We start from the raw sequence: 21,157 nt of genomic DNA, 5'->3' as shown, positions 1-21,157 counted from the left end.
GTTTTTGTTTGTTTTTTAGTATCCAGAATCTACAGGGAACTTAAATCAATTAGAAAAAAACATAACCCAATTAAAAAATGGGCAAAGGACATGAACAAACACTTCTCAAAAGAACACATACAAATGGCCAACAAATACACGAAAAAAAAATGCTTAGAATCACTAATCATCAGAAAAATGCAAATCAAAACACAATGAGATACCATTTCATACCGGTTGGAATGGCTATTATTAAAAAGTCAAAATACAACAGATGCCAGCAGGGCTGTAGACAAGAGGAAGTGTCTGTATATTTTTAGCTATAGCCCTACTTCAAACGTGTCCCCATTACAGCCAAAAGAGCGGCCTATCTAAAGGACTGTTCTGATCAGCTCACTTACCTGACTGAAACCTTCAGTGACTCCCATGGCCTGCAGGTCAATGCACTAATTCATGACTATAACATCTGAGATATCCTTGATCTGGCTACTGGTCTAGCCCTCTCTGACTCACGCTTTATAAACCATGCATTCTGGAACTTTTTAGTTGTTTCCCACATCAGCATGCTACTTCCCATCCATGTAGATTTGCAGAGACCTCCTCATCTTTTTAATTCCCAGTTCCCACTCTCAACATGGGCCATCTCCTACCCACACTTCAAAACCTAAGCAAAACAACACCTTCCGTGACACCTCCATGCTGAGTCAGATGCCATCCCCTTTGTATTGTAGTTCTTTGCTTGTGTGCCTTTGTCTCACTTTGTTCTCTTTAAAATAAACTCCATGAGGACAATGATCACCTGCTATTTGTGTTAATATCTGCACCTAGTGGCATAGTGTCTGGAGTATAGTAGGATCTATTTTCAAGGAAAAAAAGATTATATCTATACCAATAGACATGAATTAGCGCTTTTTTTTTTAAAGATAAGCTCCCTTTGAACTAAGTCAATGTTTACAAGAAGAGTTATACTAAAAAGTTCACTTTTGCTGCTTATGTTTCATTTATTTCAGGCAATTAATTCATTGTTATTGGTAAATCGATACTTTTTATTGATACTGAAAAGAGAGAAATAAACTAATGACTATCTCTGTTAGAGTAGATTTGTTCATATCTATCAGTAAAATGTTAATTATCTGAAAGTCAATAATAAAACATAAACTGTGATCTTAAATGTTTTTTAGGGGCTCAAAAATAACTAGAATTCATGTCAGCATATAAAAAAAGATCAGAGTATTTTTAAGATATGATAAAATTTTATTTTAGTTTCTTAATAGGGATTTTTGTGACCTTATAGAGTTCAACTAATTATAATTTTAAAAATAGGATTTATAGAGTTTTAGAATTAGAAACAATTTATAGATTATTTTATTTTTCTTTTGAGGAATCAGGTCATCAGAAGATCAAGGAACACCTATAATGTCACTAGATCCTAATTTAATTTAAATTTTAGAATCCAGGTATTCTAACTCCTGTCTTGATACTATTTCTACTTTATTATGTTGCTTCCCAGGGCTTTAAAAAATAAAAGCTGGGAAATTACATTTGCTTTGCACATACAGCACCAATTATCAAATTCAGCATAAAAGCATAACATGTATACATCAAAAAGAAAACATAAAAACTTCAAATTAAAAGCATCTCAAAACAATTGAATATAATAGGGAAACCTTATACAAATGCAACACTCCCCCATTAATAAAAAGAAACCAATTGGAGAAAAAAGAAATTCAATATAAACATGTTGGAATATAACCTAATTCATTTTAATCCAATGCTTCAAATTGAAAAAAATTAGCACTAGTGTTATTTTCCTTTATCATTACAATCTTGCTTTTCATTACATTATGCTATGTTTTGTATTAAACATAAAATCAATTTTTCACCTTAACACATGCTAGAAATACAGAGTCACCATATTGGAAATCAGTAGAAAGTGTCTTTGTTTCTACTTTTTTTTCTTTGAAAAAGCTTTGGGAAAAAAAATCATTTACAATGTTTAATTTTAATAACTTAAAGAATGTAATTGATTTTTGTTTGTTTTTGACATGGAGTTTCACTCTTGTCACTCAGGCTGGAGTACAATGGCATGATCTCGGCTCACTGTAACCTCCACCTCCCAGGTTCAAATGATTCTCCTGTCTCAGCCTCCCGAGTAGCTGGGATGACAGGCACTCGCCACCACACCCGGCTAATTTTTGTATTTTTAGTAGAGATGGGGTTTCATCATGTTGGCCAGGCTGGTCTCAAACTCCTGACCTCAGGCGATCTGCCAACCTCGCCCTCCCAAAGAGCTGGGACTACAGGCGTGAGCCACCGTGCCCAGCCAATTGAATAGTTTTTAACTCAGAGGATAAATGCTTGAGGGGATGGAAAGCCCATTCCTCATGACGTGATTATTTCACACTGCATGCCTGTATCAAAACATCTCATGTACCCCACAAATATATAAACCTCCTATGTACCCACAAAAATTTTATAAAATAATGAAAATATTTTAAAACTAAAAAAATTGTTTTTTAATTAAGCAACTTTATTTAAATAAAATCATTCTTCCTCATCCTCAGTCCTGGGATCTACCAGAAAGAATTAGCAACATCTTAAAGATGACAAAGTGTTAAAGATAAACTGCTATTAAGTAAAAGTGTGAAGTGTGGAGGGGACAAGCTGGATGCCTGAACCATTTTGTTCTATCTTTAGGACAGTGAAAGAGCAAGAAGCAGGGTTGGGTGGGGGACACATATTCTGTTGAGCATTGTCACCACTATATTCACTGAAATTCATCTGCATGCTTGTATGTATACTTTTGATTCGCCTGATACACTGAAAATTATATGAAATTGTTCTCTATTCTTTAGATAATTATAATCTAAGTGCTAATATGAAGCTTAGAATTTATATGAAATATGTATGCCCACAACAAGACATTTCAGCTATTTCCTAGATAATAATCTCACTTCACCCTGCACAAAACAGGCACATGATCATGTCACTCTGACCTGGTTTGAGTCCAAGGAGGCTTTTGTTTTTAAAATAATTTAGGTTAGTAGTTAAAATATGAACTTTGGGCCAGGAGTGGGAGCTCATGCCTATAATCCCAGCACTTCGGGAGGCTGAGGCGGGCGGATGACTTGAAGTCAGGAGTAGGAGACTGGACTGGCCAACATGCTGAAACCCCATCTCTACTAAAAAAAAAAAAATAGAAAACTTAGCTGGGTGTGGTGGCGGGCACCTATAATCCCAGCTACTTGGGAGACTGAGGCAGGAGAATTGCTTGAGCCTGGGAAGTGGAGGTTGCAGTGAGCAGAGATCTTACCACTACACTCCAAAACAAACATCAAACAAAAAAATTCTAGAGTCACACTGAAAATCTTAACAACCTGCTTCTACTACCCATTTTTTTAATTTTTATTTTGACCTGATTTTAGATTGATAGCAAAATGCACAAATAACACAAAGTGCCCCCTATGTCCCTCACCCTACTTCCCCTAATGCTAACATTTTCAGAGCCATCCTTATTTTCTCTATAAAAGAGCAGAGTTCTCCTTTTAGAGATTTGGAAAGATTATTAAAAGATAAGTTACAAAATACAGTACCTGACACGTATAAAATATTAAATAAATACTAGCCATGCTTAATTATTTTGTTTTAAGTCTATATGAGTCAAGTTTTAGTAGAAATATGGGCTAGAAAAAAAAAACAGAAAGCGGGACTCTGTGATCCGACTTGGGCTTATAGAACAGACTGCACTAGTTTGTTCTCATGCTGCTAATAAAGTCATACCCAAGACCGGGTAATTTAGAAAGGAAAGAGGTTTAAGGAACTCACAATTCCACATGGCTGGGGAGGCCTCACAGTCACGGCAGAAGGCAAAAAAGAAGCAAAGGCACATCTTAAATGGTAGCAGAGAAGAAAGCTTGTGTAGGGAAGCTCCCATTTTAAAAGCATCAGATCTCGTGAGACTTATTCGCTACCAGGAGAACAGTAGGGGGAACCCGCCCCTATGATTCAATGATCTCCACCTGACTCCATCCTTGACATGCGGGGATAATTACAATCAAGGTGAGATTCGGATGGAGACACAGCCGAATCATATCAATGACTAATGAGAGTTACGTCCAGAACCTAATGAAAACCTGTCTGAGGCCACATTCCCTGTAAAGCAGATTTGAGATAGAGATTTGTGTAGAGAATATTTAACTGGGTAAAATCCTAGGAACCAACAACTGTGGCGAAAAAGCTGAATTGGATAAAGGGAGTTGAGATGTGAGGCAGTCACAACAAATACCTCAGCTAATCTCAAGGGGGAGCTGAGAAGCTGGGGCGACCCTTCAGAGTTGCCCTAAATTGAGGCAGGAGTATGGAGTTTTAATACCTTTCACTGGCCATTCTTCAGATACGAGTTGTCCCCAAGGATGGACATCAGCTTGACAAGTTATTAATTAGATCTCCTGAGAATAAATTCTAGAGAGAATCAGCTGAGAGGCATGATTTGCCAACACTCCCAATAGCTGGGCAAACTTCAGTTTTGAGGGAGGATTTGGGTCACACACAAAAGTCTCCACAACCAATTATTCATGGGAAATTCTATGTAGGCAGAGCTATTTCATGGCCAGTTAATCAAAACTACATAATCTATTTGGTTAAGCAAAAGAAATTAAAAAGATAAAATAAAATCTATGTATTAACACTCAAAAGTTTTTTAATGCATTTGCCTTGCATTTCGTATGTTTTGCCTTGCCTTTTATATGTTTTGCCTTGCATTTGCTTATTTGCTTTTAAGAACCTTTAGAGAACAATAATTACTAATATAATATGGAGTAGCACAGCATAGACGAGGGAAGCTAACTCTCTCCCTTTTCCCAGAACCTGGAACAGCTAAAGATCCTAAGCATTGTCAGCTTTGGTATCTGACATAGTTTGGATGTTTGTCCCCTTCAAATCTCACGTTAAAATGTGATCCCCAATGTTGGAGAGAGATGCCTCCTGAATGGCTTGGTGCTGTCCTCTTGGTAATGAATGAGTTCTTACCCTGTGAGTTCATGCGATATCTGGTTGTTTAAAAGAGACTGACACCTCCTCCCTGTCTCTCTTGCTTCCTCTCTCACCATGTGATATGCTGGTTTCCCTTCACCTTCCACCATGATTGGAAGGTTCCTGAGGCCCTCCCTGGAAGCAGGTGCCAGTACTATGCTTCATGTACAGCCTTCACAACAAGGAGCCAAATAAACCGCATTTCTTTATAAATTACCCAGCCTCAGGTATTTCTTTATAACAATGCAAATGGGCTAACAGAGTATCATTCATGGACAGTGAGTGTATTAGTCAATTTTCATGCTGCTGATAAAGACATACCCAAGACTGGGTCATTTATAAAGAAAAAGAGGTTTAATGAATTCACAGTTCCACATGGCTGAGGAGGCCTCACAGTTATGGCAGAAGGCGAAAGGCGCATCTTACGTGGCAGTAGGCAAACAGCAAATGAGAACCAAGTGAAAGGCGAAAGGGGTTTCCCCTTATAAAACCATCAGATCTCATGAGACTTATTCACTACCACTAGAACAGTGTGGGGAAAACTGCCCCCATGATCCACTTACCTCTCACTGGGTCCCTCCCACAACATGTGAATTATGGGAGCTACAGTGCAAGATGAGATTTCAGTGGGGACACAGCCAAACCATATCAGACAGTAATAACTTTCAATTAAATATAGCTAGACTTTCTGTCAGTGGGTCACAGCAGTCTAGAGAACACATTGAAAAACTCTGGGAACAGCAGATATAGAGGTCAGATCTAGAGATTTTGAACAAAGTTTAGTGCTACAATGCATTGGTGACCACAGACAAAAGGTGTCTGTTGTTGTTATAGTTTGTTTTCTGTCTTGTTTTTCATCATGGGAGGACAAAAAGAAAAAATGGGGGCAATGGTGAAGGAGAAATGAAAAAGACCTGCTTTTCTATGGGTGGAAGCGACTAAACGAGAGAATAAATTTGGATCACACAACAAATGCAAATCAAGTTAGAAGCATGAAAGGCATGATTAAGGCCATGGTTCTAATAGAGATCAGCCAGCGGAACCAGGATCATGCCACACCGAGAGAGGCTGCAGAGCCATTGCCTTCTCTCCTGTCAAAGCTAAATTAATGAAATGGAACTCACAGAAGCACTATGTAATCAAATATTGGTGGGACACAAGCAAATTCTTAAAAAGTTTCATTGATCAGTGATAATATCTTTTGGTGTAAATATCTCCTCAAAACATTTCAGGAAAAAAAATAAAGCTATAATTTTACTTTAGAAATATTTAACTTTGTTATACTAGTTTACTTATTTTTTACCTAATACTTCTGATATATTGTTATGTAGGTTAAAGATGCTCGATTCATGCCACTGTGGAAACCACACATAATTTAGGCAATAATGCAAATTCTTTTCAAATTCTTTTATCAGTGTATTCACTTTATTTTTATTTCAAACACAATACAAAATTACAGGATGCTATCAAAGTGATGCTACAAAACCCCACTAAAATTTTTTCAATTCTTCAAATCACACACTTACACACACACACACACACACACACACACACACACCACATGCATTCCCCGTACAGACCTTTTTTTGGGGGGCCTGAGTAAATAATTGCATTTTATTTTCAATTTTTCATTTTGAAATAATTAAAGACTTACCAAAAATGTTGCAAAACTACGTGCCTTTTTGAAGTAAAGTCTTGAAAAAGTTGTTTGGTATATCCTTTATAGTAATAAAAGAAAACACGTGTATATTCTGTTGATTAAAGGCATGCTGAGATCGTCAGACATGTGATTTCATCAGAGACTCCAATATAGAGCGCAGCTGTAACGACATCCTAAGAGTGTTCTAACTGAAATGTGTTGGAAGAAGGTTCTAATTTTTTTCAACCCTTCTCAAGTTGGCACTCAGCAGATTTCCACTCTATAAAAGTAACTCCTGCTCTGCAACTAATGTTCACAGATAAGCTCCAAACATATTTACAGCTCCATTTAAGTATAATGTACACACAGTAAAATTCACCCTTTTCAATGTGCAATTTAATGGGTTATGGCAGATGAATATCATCATTTGACCACAATCATGATCAAGATACAGAAAATCTGCATCATCACAAAACGTTTTCTTTTGCTGTTTTGCATTTGATCTTTTCTCCATTCCTGAACACAGGCAACCACTAATCTGCTTCTGTTTCTACAGTTTGCATTTTCTAGAGTATCCTATTAGTGGAATGATACATTGGTGTCTTTCATGTCTAGCTTCTTTCACTGAGCATAATGCTTTTGATATTCATTTATATTGCTGTTGTATCAGTTTGCTCCTTTTTATTGTTGAGTGGTACTCCATCTACAACTGGTTTATCCATTTACAAGTTGATGGACACATCTGCTATGAACTTCAAGGATGAGGCTTGGTACGGATATGTTTTTATTTATTTTGAGTCGCAGTGGGATTATTTGGCTATATGATCAGTACTAAGTTTAACATTAAAAGAAACTGCCAAACTGCTTTCCAAAATGTCTGTACCATTTTGAAGTCCCACTAGCCAGGTGTGAATAGCAATTCTTCACATCATGTGGTATGGTCAGTTCTGCTCGTGTCAGCCACTCCAGTGGGTGTACAGTGGTACCTCAATGTGGTTTTAACTTGCATTTCCCTGATGACGGGTAATGTTAAGTATCTTTTCATTTGTGTATTGGACATCATCTCTTTTTAAATTAAAATATCTGTACAAATATTTGGCCCATTTAGGTCAAAATATTACGTTAAATGAGTTATTTGTGTTTTGTTATTTAGTTTTTTAGTTATGTGTACATTCTAGATGAAAGTTCTTTATCAGACATATTTAAAATTATTCTGTCCCAATCTGTGGTTTGCCTTTTCATTTTTTGATGCTATGTTTTAAGTTGCAAAAGTCTTAATTTCATGAAGTCCAACTTACTATTTTTTTCCATTTTCATCCATCCTTTTCTTATCTAAAAAGTTTTTAGCTATAGTAAGATTATTAAAAATTTTTCCTATTCAGTAAGCTTTATACATTTTATATTTACATTATGTATAAAATACATGTTGAGTTAATTTGAGGATATGGTGTGAGGTAATTCTGAAGTTCATATTCTCCATTTAATATCCAATTTTAATAGTACCATCTTTATAAAGACATTGATTTCCTTATTGAAATATTTTGGCAACTTTGGCCATGTAAGGCAGGATATATTTCTAAATTATTTATTCTGTTTCACTGATATATATGTCTTCTTCATGCCAGTAAGTTTACTGTACTGTTTAGTGTAGCTTTACAATATGTCTTGAAATTTGGAAAGTTTTCCAACTTTATTCTTCTTTCTAAAACATGCTCTGGCTATTCTAGGACTTCTGCATTTAAAAAAAAAATTAGAATCAGCTTTGTAATTTCTCCAAAAAGGCCTATAGGTTTGACTGGGATTGTGCCAAATCTGGAGATCAGTTTCAGAAGAATTATCATCTAATAAGTATGACATGTATATTTACCAATGAACTTGATACATATTTCTACCTATTCAATCTCTCGTATTAGTGATTTAGAAATTTTGGATCAGCATACCTTTTATTAAATTTATTCTGAATTATTTTATTATTTTTGAGGCTATTATAAGTTAAAGTGCTTACATAATTTTATTTTCTAATTGGTGTTGATTGTGTATAGAAACACAATTGATTTTATTTATTGATCTTTCATCCTACAACTTTGTTAAATTCACTTCATACCTCTAGCACACTTCTGCAGATGCCTAAGGATTTTCTATGTATATGTTTACATCACGTGAGAATAGTATTTTTCTTTCTTCCCAACTTGGGTGTCACTTATTTCTTATTTTCTTTTCTTTTCTCTTTATTTCTTTCTTCTTTCTGTCCATTCCTCCTTCCTTCCCTTCTTTCTTTCTCCCTGTTTTAGAATCAGTTTTGTAATTTATCCAAAAGGACCTATAAGGTTTCATGGGAATTCCACTGAATCTAGAGATCAATTCCAGGAGAATTATCATCTCATAATTATTAAATATTTATCAATGAACTTGGTATATATTTCCACTTATTTAATATTGAATGCAATACTTTAAAGAACTAGGGAGAGAGGACATCATTGCATTTTTCATAATCTTATGTAGAAAGTATTAAGGCTTTCACCATTTTAAGTAAGATGTTTGCTATAGATTTTTTGTAAACACATAATCAGTTTGAAAATGTACTTTTCTATCCTCAGTTTGCTGGGAGTTTTTAATTTAAAAAATGTGTTACATTTTGTAAATTCCTTTTTTGCATCTATTGAGAGTGTCACGTGATTTTTCTTTTTTCTGTCAGCATGGTAGATTTTCAGTTGTTGAAACCAACTTGAGATAAACCCCACTTGGTTAAAACACATTATCATTTTTAAATATTCCTAGACTCAATTTGCTAATATTGTATTAAGAATGTTGCATCTAAGTTCATAATGGTTATCAGTCTGTCATTTTTGGGTTGTGATATCTGTATTTGTTTCTGATATCGAGAGAATCCACGTAAAACATCTACTTCTGTCATCAGTAATAATCTGACCAGGGATAACACCAACAGTTAGAGAGGAACCTGTCATTACCTGTGGCAGCAGAGATATCAGAGATTCCAAAAAGAAAAGCAAGGTTAAAATTTCAAATATAATCACATGAAATATCAGAAAGCCAGGGGATAGAAATATAGGAGAGCAAAATCTTAGAGGTCAAAACAAGTAGTTAAGTACTGCACATGATAATAAAAAGTAAAATCTTTTCCTAAGGCAGAGCCTGGCTGCTGCCTAGCTTCTTTGACAATTCTTGGTAGGCTTTCATGGCTTTATAAGGGCTTATACTTTAGGTAAAGTTATAGTCAGGGAAACGGTGGGTGTAGGTTGGCTCTGTAGAAATGAAGCATTACAGGAGCACTGCAGTGAGAAAGAAACTGATACTGATGATACTTCGGTCACACTAATAATACATGCTAATGATAATCATAGCAATCATGGTAATGACAGACAATATATATATAATATTAGCATGCTTCTATTTGCACATATACATATGTGAATAGAAACATTGATTTAAAGACATGAAAGTATAGAAATAGCCTACACCTGATAAAGATATGCTCATACACAATAACAAACCTCAGCATAAACAGAGATTTTGATGTATCACAGAATTCTCCAATAGATCACAATTTTGACACTATGGGAAGTGTCATTTTCAGAACTTTTCTTTATCTCCATTATCTCTATTCTCTATTTCCAACATTCCTGGAGACTGAACTCAAGGATCAGTAAATATTCTCAACCTTAACCATAGCAGACTTCATTCATCCCATATATGCTTGTTATTTTTCCCCATTGACAGAAGGCATTGTACCATGAAATATACAACATATCTCTGACACACCTGACGAAAACAAACAATGGGGAAAGATTGACTATTTAATCAATGGTGATGGGAAAACTGGCTAGCCATATGAAGAAAGCTGAAAGTGGACCCCTTCCTTACACCTTATAAAATAATTAACACAAGATGGATTAAAGACTTAAACATAAGATCTAAAACCATAAAAACTCTAGAAGACAACCTAGCCAATACCATTCAGAACATAGGCATAGGCAAAGACTTCACGACTAAAACACCAAAAGCAGTGGCAACAAAAGCCAAAATTGAGAAATGGGATCTAATTAAACTAAAGATAGCTTCTGCACAGCAAAAGACACTATCATCGGAGTGAACACACAACCTACAGAGTGGGAGAAAATTTTTGCAATCTATCCATCTAACAAAGGGCTAATATCCAGAATCTACAAGGAACTTAAACAAATTTACAAGAAAAAAACAACCCCATCAAAAAGTGGGAAAAGGATATGAACAGACACTTCTCAAAAGAAGACATTTATGCGGCCAATAAACACATGAGAAAAAGCTCATCATAGGCTGGGCGTGGTGGCTCACGCCTGTAATCCCATCACTTTGGGAGGCCAAGGCGAGTGGATCACAAGGTCAGGAGTTTGAGACTTGCCTGGCCACTATGGTGAAACTCTGTCTCTACCAAAAACACACAAAAAAACTTTAGCCAGGCGTGGTGGTATATATCTGTAATCCCAGCTACTCAAGAGGCTAAGGCAGGAGAATTGCTTGAACCCATTAGGTGGAGGTTGCAGTGAGCCGAAATTGTGCCACTGCACTCCACCCTGGGTGACAGAGTGAGGCTGTCTCGAAGAAAAAAAAAAAAAAAAAGCTCATCACCCCTGGTCCAATGAGATACCATCTCGCGCCAGTTAGAATGGCAATCATTAAAAAGTCAGGAAACAACAGGTGCTAGAGAGGATGTGGAGAAATAGGAATGCTTTTACACTGTTGGTGGGAGTGTAAATTAGTTCAACCATTGTGGAAGACAGTGTAGCAATTCCTCAAGGATCCAGAACTAGAAATATCATTTGACCTAACAGTCTCATTACTAGGTACACATCCAAAGGATTATAAATCATTCTACTATAAAGACACATTCACACATATGTTTATTGCAGCACTATTCACAAGAGCAAAGACTAGGAACCAACCCAAATGCCCATCAATGATAGACTGGATAAAGAATATGTGGCACATATACACCATGGAATACCATGCAGCTATAAAAAAGGATGGATTAATGTCTTTTGCAGAGACATGGATGAAGCTGGAAACCATCATTCTCAGCAAACTATCACAAGAACAGAAAACCAAACACCACATGTTCTCACTCATAAGTGGGAGTTGAACAATGAGAACACATAGACACAGGGAGGGGAACATCACACACTGGGGCCTGTCAGTGGGTAGGAAGGAAAGAGGAGGGATAGCATTAGGAGAAATACTTAATGTAGATGACGAGTTGATGGGTGCAGCAAACCACGACAGCACATGTATACCTATTTCACAAAACTGCAAGTTCTGCAAATGTATCCCAGAACTTAAAGTGTATGTATGTGTGTATATATATATACACACAAATGTAAATGTAAATGTAAATAAATTGAAAATGGTAAAAATAGAAATATGTTTCCTACACAAATAGTGACATAATAAAGCAAGATAGAATGTATGTTTGAGTTAAAAAAAATTGCTTAGAAGACAACTTGAATTCCATTCCAAGGAACTAGTTTTCAAAAGTTTACAACCAGATTTCAGTTTGGCAAAAGGCAACAATGCTGTTTTGAAAATAATTTCTGAAAAGAGCTTCCCCAGCAGTTCCAAATGGCAGTCCTGATACAAGGAAGTAGGGGCAATTTTGTTACCACCAGGAACACTGAATTTATTTTCAGACCTTGAAATTCTGGGAGGCCCTCGAATAATAATCAACTACAATATTTTACTTTACATAGAAATATTGTTTTAATGTTAATATAAAAGCTTGTATATGAACTAAAATTGTCAATCTGCCACTTTTAAGAAAGAAGAATCCATTATGTCCCTAATCTATAGTGAGTTGATATGTTCCATAAGCAGTTCTGGAAGGAGGCTACACTTAGAGCATAAATTGGTATAGATCGCTTTGCTCTCACAGATAGCGACACAATATTTTCTGCTGAATGGGAAAAAGTTTGAAGGCATAAATCAAGATAAAGCAATCATCTGACAAAGAATTACAAAGAGGCCCCATACCTTTTTCTTAGTGAACTCCATGTGACACATTGATTTTCCACTGAAGATAAAAGCCAAAATCATGTGTCATCAATAGAAAGCAAGCAAAACTATTTGGTTCAATATGTTATGGTACTTAACAAAAAAAACTTGCAGAGAAAAGACAAATCTAAAATGTTGCACATGATTCAAACAAGTCTGGATCAGAAGAGACATTTCAGAGGTCACTGCTAGAGAGTCAAGGATACATTAGAGAGAAATAAACTCCTGCTTTTTTGTTTATCTCCTTACATACACAGATACTGTCTGATGAAGATGATTGATATCAGGTATGGTATTTGATGGTATAGTCATTTACAAAATAATTCATCCCTTATGATCTAATGCAATTTTCTTCATATTACACGTGTATATTTAAATACTTCCTTGTGAAGTGGAGGCTAGCCAGGCTGCTGTTAGCATATCCAGTACATTTCTGCAAATTCCAAAATGGCAAATCCCACAGTTGAAATTTCAACCTCTCTAGCGTCCCTCGGCTGGAGTGCATAATCACGGCAAAAGTCTGCAACATCAGAGGTGGCCGCCACAGACACAAAGTCTATGTTTCTCATTCCATTCTACCAAATCTATTCAGCAGTCTGGGTGAGGGGGCTTGGCAGTATCTATGAGCAGAAAGCATTCAAATGGCTGGTATATGTGCTTCCGGGGAAACTAAGGGGAAAAAAGAGAGAGGGAGGGAGGGAGGGAACAAGAAAGAAGAAGGAAACTCAAGGAGAGAGGAAGGGAAGGAGGCTGGCAAGAAGGGATGGAGGGAGCAAGGGAGGGAGGAATAAAGGAAGGAAGTTACACCAAGTTTCAAAACTGGCCACGGACTGAGAAGGATTAAGAGACAAACGGAATTGAAAGCATTTATGTTCATACTCGGTATTTTTCTTACCCATTCTTGCAAATTAGTAATTTAAAAATTTTCATTTCCACAAATCCACGTGTTTTCTTGTTCCTCTCTCTCCGCTCTTTTTCCTTCTTTCCTTCCTGCCTTTCTTCTTTCTTTTCAACATAGGTTATATAAATGTGTGAGAGCTATCACTAGTCTACATTAATCATCAGGATTTTCCTGTATATTTCCAATTAAGATGACCCATAATAATATTCTACTGTAATTTTGGAGGGTCCAAAATACTAGATGGCATTTAGTGTTTTGGAAATCATGACAAGTCTAACAGGACTTTAAAAAACCTATCAAGACATCTGATGTGTTTTCTTGCCCATACATTCTTTAATGAGGTCTGCTTGACCCTTTCTTCTTCCCTTCTCTAGTCATGGGTTCTTCACACTGAAAACTAAGCTTTGCATCAGTGTTTGACGAACAGGTGACATAATAAACTGCAGTTACATTTTAAATTCAGCTCAAGATGGTAGATGAGAAATCTAAGATTGTGAAGTGAGATTTAGCATGCTGTTCAGTATGCAACAAATCTGAGTGTTGCTCACACAGGATTCATACCAACAGGCTCCTTCCAAAACCTTTCAATGCAAATTCTAGCAAATGCACACTTGGAAGAAAAATGTTCCATGAAGTTGTATATGTAAATTTATACTTTCAGCATTTATGTATATAATTTCAGGGGAAGTGGGATCAACTTAACATTATTAAACATAGTCCAATGATATTTACAACATAACTTCAGAAACATTTTATTACTAGAAGTATTTTAAAAAGGATGTACCATTTAGGATTTAAGACACACCCCACAAATGAAAAAACAAATGAGATTATAAACAACATTTTTAAAAAAATTATGCCATCTTTTCACTACAAAATCCTCCTGGGGGAAAAATATCTTTTCCTTCATTATTAAAGGATGTTATCAGAGCACAGTGGAATTCTTTCAGATTTAGTCAGAAGGTTCTCTGGAGTTGAGAGATCTATTGGAGAATATTTTCTTTGAAAGTCCATGTCCTTTCCCCAGGCCTACATCATATATAAATAAACATTTCAGAAAAGGGGCCATGTTAAGAAAAAGTGGGTTGAAGATTGTAAGACCTGGTTCCTGGGTGCCAAATAATTCACAAGTTGGAATAAGCTGGGTTTCTGTAACACTTCTCTATGACTGCCATTGATACTGAACTATGCCAAGGAACTAAGTCCTACCAAGGAAAAGCAGGAGGAAAACAGGTGTAAGAAAACATTTCCTGTCAGTGTGTCCAGAGATAGCATGAGTCAACAGCGGCTCCTCATGAAGCCATCGATTCGTAACACTGGAGTATCTAGAATGCATCTGGGTCGAATTATTAAAAAGAAAGTTCTTCTCAAGCTAGTTGTAATGGTAGCTAATTTAAAAAATTAATGTTCTGCGATTCTGATAAAAACCTATGTGGTGAACCAACAATAAAGGCGGCTGGAGATATTGGTATGAAATAGTTATTTTTCCTTATATACCTGGACGTTCATGTAAGAAATTATACTTTTGGAAGGTCTGTCATATTCTCAGTGTATAAGAGTTGAATCATTTTTAGAAGTTATTGTCAGAATTTTGCTTTAATAGTGCAGTAAAGTGTGCATTCTCTCTCCCTCATTTTCATTCAACAGCCTCTACAAATTGAGCCTGGCTCAAAGGTCTTTCCCTCTTGGAATATAACTCCTCCCCTGTCCCTCTACATAGGCTGTTCTATAACAAATTATTTTGCTGTCTTGATTTTTCAGAGACCTCATGCTAGTAGTAGAGAGTCAGGAGAAAGTGAGATGTCCTATATAAAAGGCCTGCTAGAAAAAGAAATCAGCACTGAGTTCTAAGGATACTGAACAACTTTTTAAAAAACAAGCAAGCCATATTAAACACATTAGTTACAACCAAATTAGATAAAACCATGAAAATTATCCAAGAAGAAAAAGTACATCACCTGTCTAGGTTTAAAATTGCTTAAGGCTGCCATCCAAGGACCATCTATGATAACAAATACAGTAGTCTGTATTGACACAAAGTTTTAGTGATAGACGTAATTACATTCTTCTGCTGGTGGTGTTCTAGAATAAATGGAATATCTGCTGATCAAATCTGAATGCATCCCATAATATTAGCATGTAGGATCCCAGATCTGCAGGCACTATCTCTTTCTCAGATCTACACTTTGAATATTATGTTAGTTAAAATGAGAAGTATGTTAGAAAATGTCTTTTACAAAAGAAATATTGGCTGAGTATGGTGGCTCATGCCTGTAATCCCAACACTCTGGGAGGCCAAGGTGAGAAGATCTCTCGAGCTCAAGAATTTGAGACCAGCTTGGGCAACATATCTATAAAAAATTTTAAAACTTAGCCGGTGTGGTGGTGCACACCTATAGGCACAGCTACTTCAGAGGCTGAATCAAGAGGATCACTTGAGCTTGGGAGTTTGAGGTTGCAGTGAACTATGAACATGGCACTGAACTCCAGTCTGGGCAACAGAGTGAGAACTTGTCTTCAAAAAAATAAAAAAGAAGAAAAAAATAGGAAATATTGTGTTCACATCTGCTATGGTACTCTTTCTTATATAAACTATTTCTTTGCAGTATTCTAGAGGATTTAAGACAAATTTACCACTGAATAATTTCATATGGTATATTATTGCATTAGTATAGTATGTTATTATATAATTAGTATAAGTGACCAGTGCTGCAACAACCACATTCCAAAAAGTATTGTGATCCTCCAAAATTACAATGTCTAAATGACATTATTCTCCTTCATGAGACCATTATACCTTAATTTTTCAGCACCATGAAAATCTACAAATGCCCTCTAAAATATATTTAGAAAACGTGGGGAAAAAATAGATACAGTTTCAGAAGATACATATATTTTGAAAATTAGCCTTTTTGGAATAAATTATTCTTTATGACATATAAATAAACACATTTTTCAGACTGGCGGGGTAACATTTGCATCAGTCAAAATAATTAGATTACTAAAACCTGTAATCTTATTAGAAAAATGGTTTATTCAGAGAATCATTGGAATTATTAGCCTTCAAGCTGCTATAGATTGAATCTGATCAAAATAATTAAGATAATATTATTTCATTTTTCAGTATAATATCTCCTTAGTATTTTTGTTTCTTATTTAATATGTGATTATATTTACTTCTGTGAATAATATGGATGAAGATCATTACAGTGTCAAGATCACTGGGTTCAGAGCACAGAAACCTCAAGTCTATTCTTTTTTCTTAAATACCTGTAAGACTTTAAAGAAGACAGAGTTTCTGGACTCTAATTTCTCTATCTGTAGAATAAATGGGTTAGACCAAATAACTCCTTTCTGCTTATAAATTTTCTAATTATATGACTGAGCTTACACCTGGAAAACAGTCTATCTCCTGTATAAATTAATGATAGAAATGAAAACCACCACGTTTCATGAAATTAACCACATAAATATCAACATCAACTGCTCAGAAGGACTTAAGTGCAAGTATCACAGGAATTCTGAAGCACAGAGAACTAAACATAAGAAATGTAACACTCTTCGTATTTTCAAAGAAGATTTTAATAATATATGTAAACACAGTAGCCTGTTCATAAGAAAAAAGAAAAGGGACGTCTTAGCATATTCAGGGTTCAACCAAAACTACTACTGGAATGTAAATCAAAGTAATATTCACCTAACTGTCATAATTGGCATGAATAATTTTAAGTAAAACACTTTTATTTGATATTAAATGTGAACAATAAGTCAAAACAGAGAAAATTAATAAATTGATCATTTATTGAAACTGAAATAAAAATATATAATTATTGAAGCCTCTTATATACATAAACCAATCATTGCTTAAATGAGCTGACATACTAGCTCCATAGTTTTATGTCACTAAGGAACTCTTTTGAACACAATAAAGAAACCAGAATTGAGCACAAAGAATGATGAACTGGGAAGTTCATGGCTTTCTATCTACTAATTAGGAGTACAATCATTCAGTCAAACAGCCACTCAACAAACATTTAGCATACAGCTTCTGGATACCAGGTACTGGTGTAGGTGCTAGAGCAACAAGGAAATAGTCCCTGCATTCAGTGAGCTCACAGGCAAGTAAACAAGTAAGTATAAAGACTGCATGACTGATTGGGAGCGGTGGTTCATGCCTGTAATCCCAGCACTTTGGGAGGCCAACGTGGGCAGATCACGAGGTCAAGAGATCGAGACCATCCTGGCCAACATAGTGAAACCCCGTCTCTACTAAAAATACAAAAATTAGCTGGGCACGGTGGTGCACGCCTGTAGTTACTTGGGAGGCTGAGGCAAGGGAATCAGTTGAACCTGGAAGGTAAAGGTTGCAGTGAGCTGAGATCACACCACTGCACTCCAGCCTGGTGACAGAGTGAGACTCTGTCTCAAAAAAAAAAAAAAAAGACTCCATGATAAATGTGTATCTACAAAGGGCACAAAGGAATGAGTAGCTAATCCCCAAAGCCATATGGAGCAGTCAGTATAAGCTTCAGGAAAAGAAACTGAAGTAAAAAGCTAACCTGAATCTGAAAAAAATGAGTAGGTATTTTCCAAGCACGTTTCAGGGGAAAAGTTGCAGGATGCAGAAGTCCTCCCAAGTACAAAAAGAGAATGAACTCTGGACAACTGGCAATTTATGGCACACAGGAATCAGTAAATGTAGGGATGAGAGGCACACAGAAACATGGGCAAAAACAGGAATTTTGACTTTATTCCATAAATCATGGAAAGCCACCAATGGGTTTTAAGTAATAAAATACTAAGACCAGGTTTGCATTTTAGAAAGATCAATTTGATTTCAGTGAGGAGGTCCAAAAATGAGAGCAGCAAGGCCAGATAGAAGTCCTGCTGCAACTAGCTATGGTTAGAGATGCAGACCAAAACTAAGGTGAAATCATTTAGAAGAAAGAACGTGGATATAAGAGCCATTGGTTTGGCCTCTCCACATCATTTTTTTTATTTTATTTTCATTTATTTATTTATTTATTTATTGAGACAGAGTCTCGCTCTGTCACCCAGGCTGGAGTGCAGTGGCGTGATCTTGGCTCACTGCAAGTTCTGCCTCCCGGGTTCACACTATTCTCCTGCCTCAGCCTCCCGAGTAGCTGGGACTACAGGCACGCGCCACCACGCCCAGCTAATTTTTTCTATTTTTTAGTAGAGATGGGGTTTCACCGTGTTAGCCAGGATGGTCTCGATCTCCTGACCTCGTGATCCACCCACCTCGGCCTCCCAATGTGCTGGGATTACAGGCTTGAGCCACCATGCCCAGCTGGCCTCTCCACATCTTTACTGTTATACTGATAACATGGGGATGAAAATAAATATTATTTGTATTTAAACTATTATTGTTATGTGAAAATTAAACAAATAACATACTATGATAACATCGGAGGTTCAAGAAATATTAAGTCTTGAAAATAGGAAAGATGAAAGGAAGGAAACAGGGAGTGGGGAGGAAAGTAGGAGAAAGGAGAGAATATAGGAATGAGAGAGGAGGAAAATAATAAGAAAGAAGTAGAAAGCTAGGTACGGTGGCTCATGACTGTAATCCCAGCGCTTTGGGAGGCCGAGTCAGGCAGATCACAAGGTCAGGAGTTCAAGACCAGCCTGGCCAATATGGTGAAACCTTGTCTCCACTAAAAATACAAAAATTAGCTGGGTGTGGTGGCAGGCACCTATAGTCCCAGCTACTCGGGAGGCTGAGGCAGGAGAATCACTTGACCCTGGGAGGCAGAGGTTGCAGTGAGCTGAGATCACACCACTGCACTCCAGCCTGGGTGACAGAGAAAGATGCTGTCTCAAAAAAAAAAAAAAAAGAAAAAAAAAAAGAAAGAAGTAGAAAAAGATATAGTATTTCTTAATCAGCAGAAGCTACTCTTATTTTTCAATACTCTACCTTTCTAATGTATCACTGACAAGGAAAGGTCTTGAATAATTGACTGAAGTCAGAATAGGTAAGGCACTCTACCTGTGGATACATGAGAGGCCTTAAAAAGTTCATGGAAAATGTATATTATGAAAAAAACTATGCAAATGTTTCAATTTTGGCAGCAAAATAAACTCATACTAATTTATTATAGCATGTTTGAACAGGATCTAGTTTGAGACAGTAAGAAGGAGTAGACATTAGTTTGAAAAGAGCCCCTAGCAGAGCAATGTAAATTCTGCTAAAATTGAAGCAAGAACAAACATTAGATTATGATGAAGCTTGAGTGAAAGAATGGTGAAATCACTGATGCTTTACAAGAAGCTTGAGGGGACAATGCACCAAAGAAATCAGTAGTTCACAAGCGGACAGCTTTTTTAAAGAAGAAACGAGATGATGTGGAAGATGAAGTCCACAGGGACAGATCATCCATATCAATTTGCAAGGAAAAAAATTAATCTTGTTTGTGCCCTAATTGAAGAGGACTGATAATCAACAGCACAAACAATAGCCAACATCATAGACATCTTAATTGGTTCAGCTTACACAGTTCTGACTAAAAAATTAAAGTTGAACCAACTTTCCACTGCATGGGTGCCAAAAGTGTTGTGCTCAGATCAGCTGCAGACAAGAGGAGAGCTCTCAATGGAAATTTTAAAGAACTAGGGTCAAGATCCTGAAGGATTTCTTTGAAGAATTGTAACAGAAGATAAAACATGGCTTTCCCAGTATGACCCTGAGGGCAAAACACAATCAAAGCAATGGCTACCAAAGGTGGAAGTGGTCCAGTCAAAGCTAAAGGGGATCACTCAAGAGCAAAGGTCACGGCAACAGTTTTTTGGGGACATTCCAGGCATTTTGCTTGTTGACTTTGTGGAAGGTCAAAGAACAATAATATCTGCATATCATGAGAGTGTTTTGAATAAGTTAGCCAAAGTTTTAGGGCAAAATACCTGGGAAAGCTTTAGCAGACAGTCCTCTAACACCACAATGTTTCTGCTCATTCCTGTCATCAAGCAAAGGCAATTTTGTGAGAGTCTCAATGGGAAATTGTCAGGCATCCACCTTACAGCTCTGATTTGGCTCCTTCTGACTTCTTTTTGTTTCCCAATCTCAACAAATGTGGAAAGGGCACCCATTTTTCTTAAGTTAATAATGTATAAGAGACTGCATTGACATTGTTAAGTTCCCAGGACCATCAGTTCTTTAGGGATGAAAACCGAAGATCACATTTTCAATGTTTATCTTTTAACTTCATTTTTCCACAAACTTTTTGAAGTTTCTCCATACAAATGTCTCCATACAAATGAGCACTTGCAAAATAAGCAGAGAGTCTCATTCAATGGACAGAAAGTTCTGTGCCATCTAAAAATTATCTTAAGCAAGTTCAATGTGTAGCAACAGACTGTATTGATAAATATCAGTTAGTTTGACTTCTGCAATGACCATGATGGAGTAACAAGAACTAGACTTTCTCTCCCTCCTGAAACAACCAAAAAAATGGCCAAAATGTATGCCACAAAAGTTTGCAAGACCCTGTAAAGTCAGTCTCAAACAAGGTGAGCCTATCAACGGCCCTAATTTATGCCTGGAGAAA

The sequence above is a fragment of the Gorilla gorilla genome, chromosome 7, assembly GCF_029281585.2.
Source record: "Gorilla gorilla gorilla isolate KB3781 chromosome 7, NHGRI_mGorGor1-v2.1_pri, whole genome shotgun sequence".
NCBI classification, from domain to species: domain Eukaryota; kingdom Metazoa; phylum Chordata; class Mammalia; order Primates; family Hominidae; genus Gorilla; species Gorilla gorilla.
This window is presented reverse-complemented; position numbering follows the sequence as displayed.